This window comes from Microcebus murinus, chromosome 5 (assembly GCF_040939455.1).
Source record: "Microcebus murinus isolate Inina chromosome 5, M.murinus_Inina_mat1.0, whole genome shotgun sequence".
Taxonomy (NCBI): Eukaryota; Metazoa; Chordata; class Mammalia; order Primates; family Cheirogaleidae; genus Microcebus; species Microcebus murinus.
Window position 1 is genome coordinate 64,616,521 of NC_134108.1, and position 23,422 is coordinate 64,639,942.

Here is a 23,422-nt window from a genome sequence, read left to right on the forward strand (position 1 = left end):
AAAGTAACAGTATTAGGATGAGACTTCTGATCTGCTCACTCCAGATTCTCTATTATTTTCATTTCATCATTCTGTATACCAGGTTATGCATTAAAAAGAATAATCAATAAGCAAAAAATTTTCTATTTAATATACTTAAATTAATAATGTTACATGCTAATCAACAAAAATTCTACTTTGTATGTTAATGAGAGTTTCTGGCTTTGGAAAGTGCCTCCTTGATGTGAAATAGAATATAAACTACAAACCTAGTTTGTATATGCAAACACAGTTTCATTTTTTAAGGCAATAAAGGCCTATAATCAAACTACAGCTAGTTAGGTAAATAAACAGTTTCCTTGTTAGCTGGAAATTTAAATATTAGACTAATTCATTAATTTGTAAATTGTTCTCTCCGTTTCAGCAAGCCCACATTGTCTTTGCCTATGTTTATGTAAGTGTGTGGTTATGTTATCTGAAAGTTCAGGTTTGAGACTGGATTATGCTACTTCTCTATACCCAGCCAGCTCTAGGAACAGGGAGGGAGGTAGCTACCTAGTCAGGATAAAGAGAAGGGTCATTAGATTAACCCCCACCTTTTAAGAGGCATTTCTTACATGACAGTCAAGCTCCTGGGAATTTGGTCCTTTCATTTCTAAGTTCTTCTTTAATTTTCACAATCACAATTCTCACTTTCGGAGGCACCATGATCACATTGTACAAATTTGTGCATTTCCATAAGCTCCTGCATATGGCACTCTTTAGCTTACATTATTACAAATGGACATATCAGAGCACTAAGTTCACATTATGCATAAAAATCAACATTAATACCATAAGGCACCTGGCAAATACCAGACAAGGTAAAAAAAGAAAATAACATTCAGTTTAGAACTTAAAATATTGTTTTCAAGTGACATGTTTGGCTATTACTATATTTAAACTTTTTCTGCAGGTTAGTTTCCAATTTGAAAATATAAAAAGCATTTTAACTATTTTATAAGGACACGATGTCAGTGGATAAGAACTTTATCACATCTTCATACTGGCCAGGCATATTCATGTGTATCCTCTTAGCAAGTGCGGGAATAATTTCATTTTGGCATTTTGAAAACATTGTGGACAATGACAGGTAAAGAAGAAGCTGTTCATCCCCTAAAAAAAAAAAAAATACCAAGTCTTAGAACTGGAGTGAGGGCAGGCACACTAAAATTTAATGACTGGAAAAGCAAGCAGATTGAACCCAATCTTTTCATTAACTTGCCTAACTTCAACTACTCTAATTGGGTTCCAAGTTCCCTAAAAATATTTGAATAGTGACTGCCAGTTTCTGAAAATCCTCTTTTTCAAGATGGTCAAGGTATTTCTAAGCCATGCTCCTCTGTGAGGGCTTTATCAAAGCTGCGCATCCATGAAGTCAGGAGAACAGGGAAGACAGCTTGGCTTAGTTTCTCTCAACTGGCTTCAGCTTCATTTACAGCAAAGTGACATAACATTAAACACAATGGAAACAGAGATGTGTTTAGAAGGAATTAATAAAATGGCATTTATGCTGGGTGATTATACTTACCTATGCTATGAAGGATTAGCATATAATTGTTTATTATCTTATACTCTTTATGATAGGAAAGATTTTTCTACTTTACACAAAGCGATCCCTCTGTGTCTACCTGAAGTTGTAGTAAGTAATCTGTTTATAGAATAAAACACTATGCTCTTTCCTTTGAAAAGGGTTGCTTTTATCTGTTAAAAAATGGCTCTTGTATTTTTATATAAAATAAGGCCACTGCTCTATCCCTATAAACCTGATTCACATGAGCTTTTTTTTATGGGCCTGCATGTTCATAGTCAAGGAGCAAAACCTATTTGGTGGGAGGCACTGACATTTTGATTGTAGGAAGAAGGAAATGGCAATAATTTCTCAGAAGCTGGGCAGATTATAAAATATATAGAAAATGCGACCCGGGCTGATACTAACACACAGATGGTTGGCAGAACTCTGATAAAAGTACAAAGATTGAATAAATCAAATGCCCACCATTGTGAACCAGCAAGCATGTGGAACCATTTTTCCTCCATTCTATCCTTTGTTCTACATAGGCACAAATTACATGACCTCAGGCAAGATGAAGAAGCTGAGTGTGATAACCTCCAAAAGCCGTCTATAGCATTTTCAAGTTCAATAAGATGTTTTGTGATAACAGCTCTCCAGTTAGATATATACAAATTGCCTTCAGCACTAAATAATTATTCTGACATACTGCATACTTACTTTATTGTCACAATTCTGATTTTTTTTAAATGTAGGCTATGTGGGTTCTAGATATTAAACATAAAGACTGCCAAATGTCCCCAAGTCATCACTGAATTGTCATCAAGGAAAGTCTATAGCACAGGCAGAAAAATAACAGATATATGGATTCTTTCTTTAAAATAAGAGACCAAATAATTAACAATAGCTATGTGTTAAGGTTGTTTTCAAGACAATGATAGAAGAGTGCCATACTTTGAAATATTCTGAAAAGAAAATTAATTACGTATTCCTCATGTGTCTTCAGCATTCATTATTACCTGTAACCCTCACTTTGTTGGCTAGCCCAAATATCATAGAGACAAGCGACCAATATGTCATTGCAGTTAAGACCATGCTTTAAAGTTATACAGGCCTAAGTCCAAATTCTAGTATTATCATTTACTGTGTGAAGGTAAGCGAGTTACTCAACATCTCTAGGCCTCAGTTTCTTTGAAATGTAAATAATATTTGTATCTATTTCATGAGTTTGTTGTGATAAATAAATGAAATACTGCAAGTGAAGCATGCACAGTAAGCCCTCAGTAAATATCAGTTATTATAATAATAATTATTAGTATTAACTGGCTGATATACATGAACTTTATTCCTTTTGTTACAAAGTCTGAGTGTTAAAATATCAGAAAATTTACCATACTCAAGTCAGGATTGTCCAATTAATTTTAACAACTTATAGAGCATGGGATGCTACAGCTAAAAAAAAAAAATTTAGAAACTTAGTCATGGTATAGAAGGAGAGGAGCCGCTGACTGAAGTGGGCTTGTTGTGTTGTAAATGGGGCAGTAAGTTCCTTTTGTGGGGTCTTTAAGGATCATTCCAACATGGACACGGGAATTGCACTCAGAAAAATGCAATTAAAGGATTTCTTATACTCACATGTCCTAGAAGCAGAAGGCCAGCACACCATGTAGGAGGCCATATGGAAGGAGCTCCCAGGGATTAAGCTCAACTAAGCAGGTGAGAAGCTGAGAGAGACAGAGGAATAAAGACACACACACACACAGAGACAGAGACAGAAGGAGAGAAAGAAAGACAGAGAGAGAGAAAACCCCTTATTAGGGGTCATGGTGGAATACACAGGCAAAAGTCATGAGGGGATTTTATTGATGCATTTGAACGTCACTAGGTCACAGTCAGGAGAGGGCAGGAAGGGAAACTGTGTCAGAGAACATCCTTCTCACCTGGTAGTGCACCTACTTGCCTGGGAAGATGTTCACAGCTTATTTGTGGGAATGTTGAAGCATCAGGAAAATGTAAAGCTTAACAAATGTTCAATAGTACTCTAGGCCTAGCTACAAGAACCACTAGAAAAATTTTAAAAGACTGATAAGAAGGTAAAAATATTGGAAAATGAACCTTTTATTTTATATTTTTTATTGCTAATAAATTAGAAGAGTGGAATGCACAGTTCCATGGGACCATGCCACCATAGTCCTTACAGCACAAAATTGGGCAGCAAGCCCATGTTCAGGCATGTGCTGCTCTCCCTTTCTCTACCACATCCACCCACTGTGTTGAATGATGTGGTATCATAAATAATTGTCCTGGTCTTTGTCTTCATTTCCTGGCAAAGGGCTTCAAAAGTCCTTTAAATTTTCTGAGTGATAGCATGTCTTTGAGCCACTGAGCCACTGAGGTCACTCACAATGGACTTCTAGATAGCTTCGGGAGGATGGGGGCTTGGTCCCAAAGAGACTAAGGACATGATTAAAGGATTGGAACATTTTAGCAACCTGACCTCCAAGCAGGGGAAGGATTGGAGATTGAGTTCAGTCAGGTAGCCAATGATTTAATCAATAATAACTATATAATGAAACCCGAATAAAAACTCTGGCTGACAACTTAGGAGGCTTCCTAGTTGGTGAACATATCAATGTGCCAGGAGCGAGACTTGCCCTGGTTCCATGAGAAGAGGTCACAGAATCTCTGCTTTCCTTCTCAGACCTTGTTCTAGGTACATCCTTTACACAAAACTTTAATCATAAGTATAGCACTTTCCTGAGTTCTGTTGGTCATTCTAGTGAATTATCAAACCTGAAGTGTTCATAGAAATCCCCAAATTTATAGCCGGAAGTGCGGGTGACCTAGGCATACCCTGCGAGTTTTGGCTGAAAGCTGAAGTGAAGGAAGTCTCATGGAAGACTTTGCCCTTAACCTGAGGAGTCTACACCAATTCCAGGTGGTTAATCTTAAAATTGAATATATCCAGCTGGTGTTGTACCAATTGGGGTGAAACAGAGTAAATGAAGAAATTTTAGTAAGATTCATTTTCTAAAAAATGTTAAGAAAAATGATTTAAATAAAGAAAACTATGAAAATATACAATCAATTACAAAAGCAAAAAAAAGATAGGAGTTTACATCATATTTATGTTTTCTTAAAAAAATTACACAAATAATGAATCTAATAAGTAGGCAGATTATATTCTACAATTTGTATGACTGAAAACTTGGAAGATTTTCAAACTATAATGAAGTTATAGTTTCTTTCTTCTTCTATCTTTAGAAAAAGATAATAAGAAGAATAGAAAAAGAAAGAATAAGAAATTATGGAAGTGAAGAGAAATGATAAACCATGAGATAAATATAACCCAAAATATACTATGGCTGGACTTTCCTTAATTGTTGAAGTATAAAAGAAAAGAACCCGTTTGAATATAAACATGACACTTGATATAGTATCACTTGTGCCACACAGGATTAGTAAAATCAGAATGTTTCCTGTTCTAGGATAATCACACACACACACACACACACACACACACACACACCATTTGTTATTCTAGTTAATAATGTTTGTATAACCATAATATTGTAAATGCTTTTGGTTTTAATTATGTATTATTCCATGTCTTATAGCAGTCATTATTTAGGATCAATCAATATATAACATAAAACTCAATTCTGGTAGCACATTAGAATTGTTTAAATATCTTATAAAAATAGATAATTCACAACCTCAATATCAGAGATTCTGATTTAATTTGTCTGGAGTGAGGCTTGGCATCAAGTTTTTTAAATACCCTCAGGTAATTAATATGCATCCAGAGGATAGAGCTACTGCAATATCCTGGGAGACTGACTTACAGTTACAGAAAAAATGTAAAAGTAACAAATACTAATGAGGCAAAAGAGAAGCAATGGCATGGCTGACAGAGGTGTGGGTGAGAGGGAGAGAAAGCGTTGGACAGAACAGTAAGTTCAGTGGTGTACTCAAAATGGTAAGAGTCACTAATGTGGATTTAATGTAGGTAGGTAAAAAAAAATAGAGGTTAAGGTATATTATTTAAAGTTATAAGTATAACCACCAAAAGTATTCAAGAAACAATGAGTGTGATAGGTAATTTAATGTATCAACTTGACTGGGCCACTGGGTGCCCAGATATTTGGTCAAACAATCTGGGTGTTTCTGTGAGGGTGTATTTGGATGAAAGTAATATATGAATCAGTAGTCGGAGTGAACTGATTGTCCTCCCTAATGTGGGTGACCCTCATCCAATCAGCTGATAGCCTGAATACAACAAAAAGGCTAACAGGGAATTCCTCCTGTCTGACTACCCTGAGCTGGGACATCAGTCTTTTTCTGCCTTCAAACTTGATCTGAAACATTGGCTCATTTTGGGTCTCCAGCCTACTGGCATTTGGAATGGAATTATATTATTGACTCTCCTGGGTCCAGCTTGCCAATTGCAGATTTTATGACTTCTCAGCCTCCATAATTACATGAGCCAATTCCCTACTCTCTATCCATCTATCTATCTTTCTATTCTTTTCTATTCTGTTTCTCTGGAGGACCATGACTAACACAAAACCTGTAAGATAGGTTGGTAAAGGAGGTGGGAGGTAGACTAAATGTCTAGAGTTGATTCATCAAGAAATAGAGGTAAAAGCAGTTCATAATTATGTTTGCAATCAACAGAAGAGCTAAATAAATAACAAAAACATGGCTATCCCTGAAAAATGATCCTAGGGAGAGGTGGAATAGAGGTAAATTATTGCTTTTTATTTTGCACCTTCAGTAGGGGATAATTAGTTTTAAACTAGTCACATGTGCTGCATTTTATTTATTTTTTTTTTCATAGCTGTATGTAACTTTACAATGAAAGGTCTTTTGAAAATTCTGTAATACAAAATAGGGAAAAAGATGTAAAATGATACATAATATTATGTAAAACTTTCCTTTTGAAAACAAATGTTGGAGTTTAACCATGATACCTTCTCTTTGTTAATTCACCAAGTTATTATGGCACTCAATTAACCTGAACCAAGAAATATATGCTATAATTATTTTATAGCATTTGTTCCAACTTATTTTAGAAAAGCTATGTAAATATTGATAGAATCAATAAGTGAGACAGCAACATATGTTACTAAAGTTGTCAGATTTTCATAAAGAAATTTTTAAAGACATCAATATGACTTCAAGTGTTCATTGATACACAGTTTCTATAACCCAAGGACAAATAAATTAACTTTTTTCTAGAATAGGATATTGTGTATTATTCACTCTTTCTCTTTCAGTTATTACAGTCTAAAATGACTATTTGTCTATAAGAGAAAAGCACCATTTTTTATGTGAACTTTTGAGTTAACAAGTACAGCAGAGTACTAAGGACATAGTAGATCCTCAATTGATATAGCTAAAGTCCTTTCAAAGCATACAATTCACAAGGCTATCTTAAGAAGCTCACATCTAAAATGATATAAATCCTAACTTTATTTTTTTTAATTTCTATCTTTCCTAATCATTATTTTTGTTATTAATAATAGCAAGTTATAGTTACATAAAGTATTATACAATTTTCAAAAAGAACTTTCAAATATATTATCTTAGGCAATCCCATGTATAGTTACCATATTCATTTTATATTCCCATTTTAAAGTGATAAAACCAGGGCTTTCCATAAAAATATCCTAGAATTCTATAGCTTCTAATGAGAAAAACAGAATTCTAAGTCAGTTCTTCTGCCCCTGTCTTAGCCTACAGTTCTTTTCCTACCTCATTGACTTGAAAGAAACACTTTATTTTGGAACTCCAGTGTATAGACCATTGGGTATCTTAACCAAAGGAAAGTACGACCATTTATCTATCCTTGTTAAACATTTACATTGTAGCAGAGAGTTACATCCTTGCAAACATACCACCTCAGAATGATATGGAAAGACAAAGTGACAATCTAACTTTCCCATTTGTGCAGGAATATTCAATTTTCTTAGGTTGAATATAAGGCCTACTATTTCTTAGAAATACATTTGAGTGCAACAAATAATAATAATTAAGCACTGACAATAAACATAGCATTCAGCCAAATATGTGCCTTATGGAGGATTGTCCTGCTGCATCATAGTCCTCCCCTCTCTAAAGCTGAAGATTCAATAGCTGGGTGAGTACAATTTTAAGGTTGAATTGCAAAATGAACATTAAAAATAATTTCAGCCGCAATGGTTGTGATAGCCAAAGCTTTTATTTGTAAGAACCAAAATTTAACTGAGATAAATTCTAAAATCTTCCCTTTGAATATCAAGAACTTGAGGTTGGCAACCCAAGAAAACAGTGTTTCTCTAATAATATAGATTAAGGAACATTAAGTTCTTATTGCCTCATCTCTCCCATGTGGAGTTAAAAAAAAAACCCTTTCTGGGATGGGTGGGGAGCAAAACCGGTGGTAAAAAGGTGACGAGGAGAGGAAAGGAAATAATAGGATTATGATTTGTGATGTGAATGTGAGGCCTTTCCCTGCTCCTCCATCTTGGACTTGATGGAATAGAAAATAAAACCCAAATCCCAAAAGCAGAGGTAGCTTTTTCCCAACTGTTCCTTGATGGGAAGCACCTTCAATGGGAGTGAAGATGGAGACCTGGTTAGCCCAGGATGATGGATGAAGTCCTGTCTTAGTCCATTTTGCATTGGTATAAAGGAATACCCAAGGCTGGGCAATTTATAAACAAGAGAGGTCCATTTGGCTCACAGTTCTGCAGGCTGTACAAGAAGCCATGGCACCACCATCTGCTTCTGATGAGAACCTCAAGAAACTTCCACTCATGGCAGAAGGTGAAGGGGAGCAGGCATCAAATGGCAAGAGGAAGAAAGCAAGAGAGAGAGGGAAGGGGAAAGTGCCAGGCTCTTTTTAACAATCAGCCCTCAGGAGAACTAATAGAGGGACAGTTCACTCATTACTGCGAGCACAGCACCAAGCCATTCTTTTTTTTTTTTTTTTTTTTTATTTTGGCATATTATGGGGGTACAGATTTAAGGTTTCAATAAATGCCCATTTCCCCCCCTCCCCCCAAAAGTCTGAGTCTCCATCATGACCATCCCCCAGATGGTGCACATCTCACTCGTTATGTATGTATATACCCGCCCCCCTCCCCCCTCCCACCTCCCCAATACCCTATTACTGTAGCACCTGTGTGTCCACTTAGGTGCTACTCAGTTAATACCAGTTTGCTGGAGAATATATCTTGAAGGGTCCCCTCCCATGACCCAAACACCTCCCACTAGGTCCCACATCCAGCACTAGGGATCAAATTTCAACCTGAGATTTGGTAAGGATAAACATGCGAAGTATTTCAGCTACTTAGAGTAGATAACTGGCTACAGGTTAAACCAGGAGCTGAGACAATAGCACAGGCTATCTGGAAAAAACAGAGACAGTATGTAAGTCTAAAGTCTCATCTGCCCCTTGGGAGAAAGAAGAAAGGAAAGAAGCCTGATTTTCAAATACTTACATAAAATATTGGAGGTATAGTATTATAGTATTTTAATATATATATATATATATTTCCCCAGCCATCAATAATAACAATAATAATAATAATAATAATAAAGAGATTCAACAGCGAAATGAATTGAGTTATAGAAAATAAAGAAAATTGCATTTTCAGCACATCTGAGAGAGGAAAAATAAATCATACTATTTTATAAATAGAAAATGCAGTAAAATGGGTTGAAGTAGATAGCTAAAGGAAAGGCTATCTAGGGAGAACAATTATCATTAAAAATGTGTTTCGTAGAGTATAAAGCATCAAATCCAGAATTTAAATATGAGGAAGTCAAAGTCTCTATGTGTGTAAAGCAGTGAAAGGCAACATAAGTTTAGAGGTGCATGTCTTAATTCAATTGCTTGTTAGAATCTAAAAAATGTTATATTCTCATACCTTTGTGGAATAACCTATAACATAACATTAGCTAGGAAAGTATGATTTTAAAAATTATTTTCTGGTTTAACAGTGAATATTTTATTTAAAAAATTTTTATTCTCTGATGTTCCTCTGACAGTTCAATAGTAGAGAGAAAAATTTGTGTTAGAACATTTGAGAAAGTACCTATATATCTAGTGTCGTCTCCTACTTCTCTTCCTTTAGCTCATTTGGCAATAGCCACACTTAACTTGCAATTCTTTAAAGAGACTCCTACCTTAAAGTCTTTGTGCTGGTTGTTCCTTCTGCCTGGAATGCTCTTCCCATAAATTTCTATATCCTAACATCCTTCGCCTCTTGTAAGTCCTTGCTCAGATCACGCCTTGCCCATGATGCCTGCTCAGGACTCCATTTAATACAGAGACCCAACAATCCACCTGGTACTGCCCATCCTTTCCACCTGCTTTACTTTTCTGTTTTCAACACCATTCACTACCTTCTATACACTATGCAATTTGTGTATTCATTACACTTGCTCATTATTTTATGCTGCCCACACTGAATATAAGTTCCAGATGGGCAGGCTTCTTTGTCTTATCTATTCACTGATGAATCCCAAGCACCTAGAACAGCAATTTTCACTTAGGGTAGGAGATCAATAAATACACATTGGATGAAAGAATGTTAACATTTCACATCCAGCCTTAAATACTTCTTATGTATCATTTCATCTTCTGAATCTACTCTTTTATGTAAGAAACGACAGCTGTTCTCTCAAGTTCTGAAGATCCGAGGGGCCCGTTTTGCAGGGACTATCCTAATTTCTAGACTTGCTCAGTCACACTCCTGAACCGTCACTTCAGAACATTGCTTCTAAGGGTCTGTGCTTCAATCTCAATCCACCTTATGTTTTTCCTTTAAAAAGTGCATTTGTGCATAAGGCTCCATCCTCCTATTGCATTACTTGAACAAACACTGAGCACTGACCAGAAATTAATGAACTACCCCACAATTCCCATACTCTTACACTCTCTTGCCTATTTTCATTTCACACCTTTTAAAACTTTTGCATCCCCCACCTCAGTATCTTGATGGCCCATCCCTAATAATCAATCCCCTTCCATCAGCATCTTCTTGATGACAGATTTATCCCCTTCGCCCAGCTATTTGCATGCCTCTGACAGCCCTCTTCAGCCTCTATTGTATAGGGGTCCACAACACAAAAGTCCATATTCCCATGCCAGTAGCAGTCATCCACAATCCCTATGTCTTTGTCACCAGGAACTCTAAAATCAATTTCTTTCATGAACCCTAACACTGACATAAAAGATACATTTATGACTGAAGGTATATATTTAGTTTGTCTTACAGCCATCAGACAAGTTTTTAAAATAATTTCAACAAAGTAATTATCTTCAAAATGTCATTAATTATACTTAAAATGTCAGTGTTTTAAGTCTTGACTCCTAGGAAAAATTTTATATCAATCTAGGAACTCTATGCTGTTTCCTTCTGTCCTGTGGCCATTGAAGACTGAATTTTTTTGAAACCTGAATTCTAACTTTTCATAAACTTAAATATAGTGTCCATTCCAATTTCTATGCCTTTAATACTCTCACTTCTGGGGAACTTTGCCCTCTAGTCTGGTTTTTCAGCCGTTTAATAATCCCTCTAACTTTCCTTGACCCCAAACTACAGAGTTATGTCATGATCATTTCAATTTTGCAGCTACTCTTCAGCTACTTCCAGTGGAAGAAAAGTAATATTTTTTCACAAGAATGCAATATATCAGATATCTACATTAAGGTGCAGTACATATAAAAAGTCTTTTTTTTTTCTTTTTTAAGAGAAAATGCCTGAAATGGCCTTAACAATAAGAACTGAAATGATATCAGGGCACCTTACTCTACAGAACTAAAGAGTTGAATCTGTTAAATGAAATGAATCAAATCATATATATACACACACATGCATATAGTATATAATGGTCTGCACACACATACACATTCATAAGAGATAGTAAGGAAAATAATAAAGGCAGGCCTAGGTTACATCCTTCATTAAAACATGATATCTTTATGATATACATGGTGAAGAATTTTTTAAAAAATGAATGAGTAAGATGAAGAAAGAGCAGAGCTTTGGAGTTGTAATTTATTTTTGAGACAGGAGGATAATTGTGCTCTCTAGCCCAGTAAATCTCAGTCTCAGTTGAGTTACAGGCAAGTACTGACAGGACAAACTGAGTAGTTGAATTCAGGGAACATAAATGATAAGAAAGACATTTGAATAAGAAACTATTAAGTTCAAAGATTTGAGAAAACTAACATGGCAGTGTGCTGGCTCAAACACACAATCAAACCCACGAGCTTCCACAAAACACAATTTCTTGGTTGTTACTTGACTATTTTTCATACTGATAGATGTTTTGCCCTTGGGGTGCACTACTTTGCACATAAAGAATGATTCTGCTTTGTTCCCATTAGTTTGAAAGACAAGACAGTGACACTGTGCTGAACAGAGTCCAGTGTGCACACTGTCTTCAGAAAAAATCTACTTTCAAAGGGCCTATTCTGATGATAAAGAAACAGAGATGATTTTTTTGTTTGTCTGAATTTGTGATCCCTGCAGTATGAGGGGAAAGACATCGGATGTGTCCCCTGAATAACAATGAAGTATTGGAAAGCAATGACATTATAATCACTGTTTCAAATGTCAGTGCAAGGATGCTATGGGTAGCAGCCCCAGTACATAAGTTAACGGCTTTACTGTAAAATCACAAGGGAGCAATTAATGGGAAGCTGTTACTAACCTTCATGCATTCCATTGCTCAAGTGTCTAGAGAAAAGGTCTAATTATAGCTCTAACCTTTCCCAATGGGCCATGAATGACTCTCCAAATATAGGATGTTGTGTAAGAAAAACTATGATGAAGACATAGAACTGACATATAATTGAATTTCCTAATACGATGTACCCATAGTAGAACAACAAATCATGTTGATAACTTGATTTTCACCAATTTTTCATTAAAACAAAAATATCAAACTCTGTGAAAAGATGTATGATTGAGGAAAATGGAGTAGTCAAACATATAAAACTTCATCTGAAAGATATAGTAGACAAAGTGTCAGAATATTACATTATATCTTAACTAAAAGCATAGCTATTTAAAAAGCAAGTATTATATTTGAAGGAAGAACTAGGATCAATATGGAATGTGAGACTTAGCAGCCCATTAAGCAATGTAATTAAAGGGAACCTAGTTAACAAAGTATTTTCATTTCACAAAAAATTCAATAATTAGAAACAACATGAAAATGTTTGCTTATACCCAGAGAAAAAATTAAAAGTGCAATATTGCTTTTTGTTAGGCACATATTTCAAGAGAATGGCACATTTTTGTTGTTGTTGTTGTTTGTTCTAGGTAAGATATCTCTTACAGTGTGGAAATTGACATCTGTATAAAGTCAAGAGACCCTGTCATTGAGTTCTTTGTGCAAGGGAACTATATTGAGGAAGATAACAAACTCACTACCTTCAAGAGATATATTAATAGAATGTATGTAGAGCTTTAAAGACAATGCTAAATAAATGTACAAAGTAAAGGTGTAACGGGAGCTCTCTGAGTGCCTGGCCAGTCAAGTGGTTCAGAAAGGAAATCCTGTAAGTAGAAAGGAGGACTGAAGTGAGCAGAGAGGCTTCCTGGAAAAGTCAGGGTAGATGGCCTTGCTGGGCATTCAGAGGGGAAAAGGCTATTTCCTTGGCAGTCCTTACTTGTTATTTTCCTTGCATATGAGAAGTAAGAATTATTAACTCATTTCACTCACGAAAAAAACGTATAGACTTTACAACTGCCTGAAAGGCCCTGAATGATTAATGCCTCCTCTCCTCTTTTCTCCGGTCCCCCCTTCCCGCATCTCGCCATTTACTGCTTTCCTCTGTGCTCACTCTGCTCCAGCCACATTGGCCTCCCCTGTGACACTCCAGAAGCTCAGGCACCACACTGTCTTAGGACACTTGCACAGGCTCTTTGCTTTGCCTGGCCTGCTCTTCCCTCAGACGAACGCATGGCCACTTCCTGCACCTTCTCAATACAGTATTCCGTGACCATCCTATTTAAAGTTGCAACCAGCAAGCTCACCACTTCTGCTCTCATTTTTCTTTCCATAGAAAGTATACCTTCTAATGTGTGTGTTTACTTCATTTTAATTATCACTAATTTTTTCTCTTTCTTGTTACAATGTAAGCTTCACATGGATTGGAATCTTTATTTTGTTCATTAACGTATCTTAACCCCCCAGAACAATTTCTGGCATAAGATAGACATTCAGTAATATTTATTGAATTGAATATTAGAAAGAAGAGTTCCCAATAAATAAATTTTAAATTGCAGAACCAATTTTATAGGAATTGCTGAATAATGTATTTTCCAAATTTATGAAACAATATATTTTCCCTTTTGCATGTGGATAATATGGAGCCACCATCACCTATTTTTAAACTGGTTTTCAAACATATGAAATCTCAATCTCTTTCTTATTTCCTGCTGAAAAATGTTAGTATAATTGAGGTTATTTTAAAATATATTTTGGGATAAGATTGACAGGAAATTGCAAATGGGTAAATATTTACAAATGCTTTCTCTGTTTTACTTTAAATTCCTCAAGTCACTTTTACAAATGTGATTCATGCCTGATAATTAGGGAATAAAAGTACTTTGAGAATACTTTGAAAAATATAACAATATAAGCCTTTTTTGAATTCTTTATTAACTTTTAAGAACACAATTACATTAAAAGAGCAGTATTATATTTGTATCATCAATGTAGTTTTAGCAAATTTTATTTACATTTTCATCACAGGTCGATAGTAACTTTAGTCTCTAAACAGTTTAGGCAGAAATAAACAAATGAAATTTTTGTATACATACAAACGTTGCATACATACACAACATTTATGCATACATATACATAACATGTTGTTTGTTTGTTTCAGGGGTATCTACTGTACTTCACTCAAGAGGAATCTGCATGGTGAGTAATGTAATAATCAAGGGCACATATCCATTAAATCAAATAGGCATTATGGTTAAATACTAAGGAAATAAACTTCCAAATGTAAATTGTAGGGATTGGACTGTTCCACCATAAGACAATGATAAGAAATGTTACAATGCTTTGTGCCTCAACCACTTAAAACATTGTCTGGATTATATTAGGTGCTCAGTAAATTTTTTTTAAGAGTTAACAAGGATTTATTCACAGGAATACATGTAAGTTGAAAAAAAATAATAACAGAAAAGCTAAACAAATGAATAGGATCCAAACCAAGTTTCATTCTATAGCTTTTAACTTACACCCTGTGTGCTTGTATCTAGGGCACAGAGAGCTACCAACATGTGTCAATACAGTATAGGAATCCTGCATTATACCCATTAACTTAAACATGTCTTTAAGATCATGCTTGGAACAAAAAAAGAAAGGAAAGAAAGAAAGCTTAGAAGGCAATAATGTTGAATGGGAATAAACATTGAAATATAGCAATTCATTTTTCAACTTCTACAATTGTCTTTATCTGCCAACTGACATTTCTACAGCCTCAGTAAATTCTTATTAGATAAGTTAATGAATGCTGTGTTATTTATATAGAGTGCTTTTATGAAGTTGGCTACTTTGCTTGCTTTTTACATAAAAAAGTAGAAATAAACTGTATCAAAAAGTTAGACTCAATTTTTCTTTCTTAATTTTATAAATATTACTGATCACCTATTGTATTTCAGATAATTTGCTGTCAACAAGATGGTTAAAGTAGGCTGAGGAAGTACTGAGGAATACTGGAAAGGAAGTTGAACTTTTTTTTTTTTATTTTGGCATATGATGGGGGTACAGATTTTAAGGTTTCAATAAATGCCCTTTCCCCCCTCCCCCCACAAGTCTGAGTCTCCAGCATGACCATCCCCCAGATGGTGCACATCTCACTCATTATGTACGTATATACCCACCCCCCGCCCCCCTGCCCAATACCCTATTACTGTAGTGCCTATGTGTCCACTTAGGTGCTACTCAGTTAATACCAGTTTGCTGGTTAGTATATGTGGTTCTTGTTTTTCCATTCTTGGAATACTTCACTTAGTAGTATGGGTTCCAGCTCTAACCAGGAAAATATAAGATGTGCTATATCACCATTGTTTCTTAGAGCTGAATAGTACTCCATAGTATACATATACCACATTTTATTAATCCATTCTTGGATTGATGGGCACTTGGGCTGCTTCCACAGCCTTGCAATTATGAATTGTGCTGCTATAAACATTTGAGTGCAGGTGTCTCTTTTGTAGAGTGTCATTGGATCTTTTGGGTAGATGCCCAGTAATGGGATTGCTGGATCAAATGGTAGATTCACTTGTATTGCTTTAGGGTATCTCCAAATTGCTTTCCACAGAGGTTGAATTAGTTTGCAGTCCCACCAGCAGTGTAGGAGTGTTCCTCTCTCTCCACATCCACGCCAGCATTTGTTATTTGGGGTCTTTTTGATAAAGGCCATTCTCACTGGAGTTAAGTGATATCTCATTGTGGTTTTGATTTGCATTTCCCTGATGATTAGAGATGTTGAGCATTTTTTCATATGTTCGTTGGCCATTCTTCTATCTTCTTTAGAAAAGTTTCTGTTCAAGTCCTTTGCCCATTTTTTAATAGGGTTATTTGATTTTTTCTTGCTGATTTTCGTGAGTTCTAAGTATATTCTAGTTATCAACCCCTTATAGGATGCATAGGATGCAAAAATTTTCTCCCACTCTGTAGGTTGTCTGTTTACTCTCATGACTGTTTTCTTTGGCTGTGCAGAAGCTTTTTAGTTTGATCATGTCCCATTTATTTATTTTTGTTGCTGCTGTGATTGCCTTTGGGGACTTCTTCATAAACTCTTTGCCTAGGCCGATGTCTAGGAGAGTGTTTACAACATTTTCCTCTAGAATTCTAATAGTTTCATACCTTAGGTTTAAGTCTGTTATCCAGCGTGAGTTGATTTTTGTGAGAGGTGAAAGGTGTGGGTCCTGCTTTAGCCTTCTACAAATGGCTATCCAGTTTTCCCAGCACCATTTATTGAAAAGGGATTCTTTTCCCCAGCATATGTTTTTGTCTGCTTTTGTCTGTTTTTGTCTCTTTGTCTTTTGTCAAAGATTAGATGGCTATATGAGGATGGTTTTATATCAGGATTCTCAGTTCTGTTCCATTGGTCAATATTCCTATTTTTATGCCAATACCAGATTGTTTTAATTACTACAGCTTTGTAGTATAGTTTGATATCTGGCATATTAATGCCTCCTATTTTGTTTTTGTTGCCTAGAATTGCTTTTGATATTCGGGGTGTTCTTTGGTTCCATATGAAGCGTAAAATTATTTTTTCTCTATCTGTGAAGAATGCTGATGGGATTTTAATAGGTATTGCATTGAATCTGTAGATCAGTTTGGGTAGTATAGACATTTTAATGATGTTGAGTCTGCCGATCCACGAGCATGAAATGGATTTCCATCTGGAAGTTGAACTTTATGAAATAGAATTTTTAATGGTAAAACAATACAGTGTGGATAAATACAAGAAATAAAAAATAATATTATATATCCTCTATGATCTCACAATCCATTTAAGGATACAAAATTTATATGCAAATAACTATAATGCAAGACAATAATGAATAAAGCATAAAAAGAAATGAAATATCCTTACTGAAAGTAAATCACAAACGTACCTTGTGTGGTTCTGTCTATTCTGTACCTCTGATCCATATGTCTATTCTTACACCAATAGCACATTGTTTTTATAAGTTCACCAACTTTGTTTTCCTTTTTCAAAATTATTTTGATTATTCTAGGCCTTTTACATTTCCACATAAATTTTAAAATGACTCTGTCAACAGCTACAAAAAAAAAAACTTGGTGGAATTTTGATTCGGATTATGATAGATATTTAGAACAATTTGGAGGAAATTGGCAGTAAATAATATTGACCACTGATCCATTAATTCTCCATGTATTTAAGTCTTATTTAATTTCTTTCAGCAAATTATATAACTTCCAGTGTAAAGGGTTTGCAAAAATTATGCTAAATATATCCCTAAGTACTTCATATTTTAATGTAATTATAAATGACAGTTTTAAAATTTCAATTTGTAATTGTTAGATGCTAGTATATAGAGGTGCAATTGATTTATTTTTGATAGAAAAATTCTTTAATTGAAACAAGTTTACACGTTGACACTTATGGCTTAACTAGAATAAATCTGTTCAAGTTAAAACTGTAGTAAGGACCAAACAGATAATGACTGGTATATAGGGGGGTTTCTCTCAAAACAGTGGGTTCTAGTCCCACTGTAGGACCTCTTGAAAGCAAAAATCCAATTATTGAAATAATTCAAATTTTTACTCAATAGATGAAAACAATTATCCTAGAGGTCAAACCATGCAGTGTTGCACACAAAGTGTTATTTTCCCATACTCCTACAGTTTCAAAACATGATTTTAAAAATATATATTACCCTTGTATCCTGTAAAAGGGTAAATTCCATTCTTAGTTCTGGCAGTCATTTTGTATTAATAGATTCTTTGAAATTGTCTATACACTTCATGTAAAATTAGTATTATTTCTTCCTTAACTGTTTGGTGGAATAAAGTTACTTGGGCCTAACATTTCTTTGGGGAGAGCTTCTGACTACAAATTCAGTTTCCTTAATGATAGAGGGCTATTCAGTTCATCTATTTCTTTCTGAGTAAGTTTTAATAGTTTGTGCTTTTCAACAAATTTGTCCATTATATATAAGTTGTCAAATTTATGGGCATAAATTTTATAATATTATTTGTTGATTATCATTTTAATATCTGTAGTATCTACAGTGATGTCCTCTCATTTCTTCCTGATACTGTTAATCTGTATCTTTTCTAACTTATCCTAGACAACCTTCACATAATATTATGCTACTTACACAAGAACCCTACAACAGTAAATTTCTACTTTGGCCCTTTCGTCCTTTGTGTTCATGCATTTTTAGTTTTGCATATGTTTAAATCCTACAGTTTTTAGACAACCAATTATATTTTAAACCCATTAAAATAAAGGAAAAAAATTTAATATTTACACTTTTACCATTCTATGTGTTCTATATTTGTTCGTGTAGATCTAAATTTTGGCTTTCACATTTCCTTTAATTGAATAATTTCCTCTAACACATCTGATAGTATATACTTGCTAATAATGAATTCTGTTAGCTTTTGTTTGTTTAAAAATGTGTTTATTTTGCCTCTACATTTGAAAGATATTTTTGCTGGATGTAGAATTCTGGGAAGACAGGTCTTTTTGATGTTTGTTTTAGTACTTTAAAGTTATTGCACCATTGTTTTCTGTCATGCAAAGATTCTAATGAGAAATCTGCTCTCATTGTTTTTTTGTTTTGTTTCTTTTATGAAACACATCTTGTTTCTACTGACTGCCTTCAGAGTTATCTTGTTATTTTTGGTTTTTAGCATTGTATTTCTAGGGTGGCCACAACAAAGTATCACAGACTAGGAGGCTTAAATAACAGAAATCTGTTTTTTCACAGTTTTGGAGGCAAGACGTATGAGATCAAGGTGCAAGTAGAATTGGTTCCTTCTAAAGGTCTTGGGTCAAGGACCGGTTCCAGGCGCCTCTCCTTAGCTTGCAGTTGGCCATCTTCCTTTTGTGTCTTCACGTCATTTTTCCTCTGTTATCTCTGAGCCCAAATTTTCTTTTCTTATAAGGACACCAATCACATTAGTGCCCACTCTAATGATGTCATTTTAACTTAATTATCCCTGTAAAGACCCTGTCTCAAATACAGCTGCATTCTGAAGTATTGGAGGTTTTGGCCTCAACATATACATTTGTGGAAGATTCAATTCAGCCCACAATAAGTTCTCCTCTGATGAGGATATGCTATAGGTATATTTTTCTCTAAGCTTCTTGGATCTGAGACTCATTGTTTTTTGTTAATTTTTGTGAATTTTTGGCTATTATCCCTTCTAATATTTATTTTGTCCTGATTTCTTTCTTCTCTCTATAACTCAAATTTCCTTTATATGAGATCATTATGTATTTTCTAACAGATTTTAGATGCTCTTTTCCTACCTTTTTTTCCCCTTTTGTTTTGCTTTGGATAATTTCTATTGATATATTCTAAAGTTTACTGATTTTTTTCTTTTCTGTATTCAGCCCACTGATAAGCCTATTGAATGAATTCTTCATCTCTGACAGCACATTTTTCATTTCTGGTGTTTCTACTTGACACTTAATTATAGTTTGCATCTGTCTGCCAAAGTTTCCCATCTTTTCATGCATACGTTTTCCACTAGATACTTTAAAATATTAATCATAATTATTTTAAAGTGTCTGCCTGAATATTCTAATATCTGGGCCATCTCTGGGTCTGGTTCTGTTGACTGCTTTATTTTTTGACACTGGCTTATTTCTTTTTCTTGCTTTTTTATATGCCTCACAAGTTTTGATTGAATGCTATACACAAGAACACTAGAGATTGATGTAAATAGTATTTGTACTCAGATATGTGGATGCCTCTTCGTCTGTCAGGTTGTTAGTGTGTACATGTGCATTGGAGGTGGAGGAAAGGAGTTTTTAAATTGAACTAATAAGTAGTGGTGCCAGGTTTGGGTTTTATCATTGCCATAATAACATTCGCTGAACCTCAGATGTCAAATTCCTCCACCCTAGGACTGCTGCTACCATGGGGTTAGACTAAGGTGAAGAGTGCTAGAGAGCTATCCTCAGTGTTACTGCTCCACTCTAAACATGCTACAGTCCCTGTCCACCTGTACAATAGAGGAGGTGTCTCTTCATGTTCTTGCGCATCCTCTACTCCTCAGTTCAAGGACTGCAGTGAGGGCAGAGGATTTTTTTCAACTCTACTGCTTTAACTTTAGTCTTAAGCATGCCTGGTGCACTTAAGCTTCAGAAATAAACTTTTCTAAGTATTCCCTACCCTATTCCTTTATGCAAAAATGCTTTTACTTCATGGGTATCTTAAGCATAAGTAGCTTTTTGTCCCTCTCCCTAAAGCAGTAGAACTATGACTTCTACCTGTGCAAGCCCCTGGGCATGAGTGGTTCTCTTCCCTCTTCAGTGACAGATAACTTTTACTTTTATTTCTTCCTCAGCAGCACCTATTCTTTTAGTGTTATTAGGGGAAGCAGAAGCATTTCCTGCTCCTCCTTGATAGCAATTTTGCTTCACATAAGGGAAGCTTCTAGAATGCCGGTGGATTTCATGCTGGCTCACCACTAGCAGACTACTCTAGGTAGTGTTACCACCTGTGCCACCAGAGGGGCCTCTTTGAGGTGTTCTGCCTTGCTCCTGATTTTTCTCATGTGTATCCAGTAAAGATCCATGGAAGATAGTGATGAGGAGGTACAGACACTCACATCTGGGCCTCCCATGGATTCAAACTGTCATGTTACCATGTACTCAGCCTTTAACATTCGTTAATGTTTCAGTTGTTTGCTCTGAACTTCATAATTATGACTGTCACCTCTTCCTCCTTGTCCCACCAAAGGCTAAAGAGTTTTTATGCCCTACTCTCCTCCAAATGTCTTATAGAATTCATGTCATCTCGTCTTGCAACCTCAACTCTATGATAGACTAAAAAAGACAGTGATGATTTTACAACTTATCTAGCTTTTTTCTCACTGTTAAGGAAAAAATGACATTCTCTTTAGCCTCTACATCCTAAATAGAAGTGAGCTCATTGTGCTCAGATTTGAAAGGAACACTGAAAAAATATAATTCATCCAGAAAAGGTGAAGATAGAACAATAGATATTCTACTTCCCTCTAGTTCCATTTCAACTCCCCAGGCTATACCACCAAAATAGCCTCCATATTGGTCTCCAATTTCCATTTCTACCCCTAATCTATTCTGCAAATAGCATTCCAGATGATTTTTTTAAATGTACAACATATTATGTCTTTACATTGCTTAAATTTTTCAGTGTTTTCCTGTTGAACATAGCATAAAAAGTGAAATCCTTACCATGGTTTATATAGCCTTAATTCAATTTTTCATGGCTCATGTCCCATCCTTCCTTCTTTCTTAAATTCCAAAATATTTAGGGGGTACAAGTGTTTTTGTTACATAGATGAATTGAATAATGCTGAAGTCAGGGCTTTTAGTGTGCCTGTCAATCAGAGTAGTGTGCATTGCACTCTATAAATATATTTTTATTCCTCTGCCCTCCCACCTTCTCCCTTCTTTGTTTCCAATGTCCTTTACACCACTGTATGACCGTGCATGCCCACGATTTACCTCTCACTGGTTAATGAGAACATGTGGTGCTTGTTTTTCCATTCCTGGTATAACTTCACTTAGCATACTTCATATGTGCTGATATATTTCTCCAGTTCCATCCAAATTGCTGCAAAAGACATTATTTCATTCCTTGTTAATGGCTGAGTAGTACTCCACAGTATGTTTATGTACATGTATCTATCTATAGATACACACTCACACATTTTCTTTATCCATTCATCAATTGATGGGTACTTAGGTTGATACATATCTTTGCTATTATAAATTGTGCTATGATAAATATTCAAGAGTAGGTGTCATTTTGGTATAATAACTTATTTGCCTTTGGTAGATACCCAGTAGTGGGATTGCTGGATGGAATGATAGATCTACTTTTATTTCTTTGAGGAATCTCCATAATGTTTTCCATAGACATTGTACTAATTTACATTCCCACCAACAATGTATAAGCATTCTTTTTTCACCAAAATGGCCAACATCTACTGTTTTTTTTAATTTATGTTTTATTTTTTAGTAATGGTCATTCTGACAGGGATAAGGTGGTATTTCATTATGGTTTTACTTTGCATTTCCCTGATGATTACTGATGCTGAGCATTTTTTCATGTGTGTGTTGGCCATTTGTCTATCTTCTTTTGAAAAGACTTTGTTCATGTCTTTTGTTCAATTTTTAATAGTGTTATTTGGTTTTTTTCTTATTGATTTGTTTGAGTTCTTTGTAGATTCTGGATATTAGTACTTTGTCAGATGTATAAGCATGGTCACCACTTCTCTTCAACATAGTACTAAAAGTCTTAGCCAGAGCAATAGGCAAGAGAAAGAAATAATGGACAAATTGGGAAAGAGGAGGTCAAACTATCTCTGTTTGCCTACAATATGATCTTGTATCTAGAAAACCCTAAAGACCTAAACCAAAACACTCCTAGAATTGATAAATAAATTCAGCAAATTCTCAGTTTACACAAATCAGTAGCATTTCTATATGTTAATAACAGTCAAACTGAGAATCAAATCAAGAACTTTATACCATTTGCATTAGCTGTAAAGAAAATAAAATTCCTAGGAATATACTTAACCAAGGAGGTGAAAGGTCTCTAAAAGGAGAACTATAAAACACTAATGAAAGAAATCATAGAGGATACAAACAAATGGAAAAACACTCCATGCATATGAATTGAAAGAACCAACATTATTAAAATGTTTACACTGCCCAAAGTGACTTACAGATTCAACACAATTCCATCAAAATACCAACATCATTTTTCACAGATCTAGATAAATTAATTTTAAACTTCATATGGAACCAAAAAGAGCCTGATAACTGAAGCAATCTCCTGTAAAAAGAACAAATCTGGACACATCACATTACCTGACTTCAAATTATACTAAAAGGCTGTCATAACCAAAACAGCATAGGATTTGTAGAAAGGTAGACACATAGACCAATGGAATAGAATACAGAACCCAGAAATAAAACCATGTAGCTACAATCAATCAATGTTTGACAAAGCAAACAATAACGTACACTGGGAAAGGAGGCCCTATTCAATAAATGGTGCTGGGAAAATGGTGCTATCTCTCTTCGTTTCATACACAAAAATTAACTAAAGGTGTATTAAAGACTTTAATGTAAATGTGAACCATAAAAATTCCAGAAGAAAACAT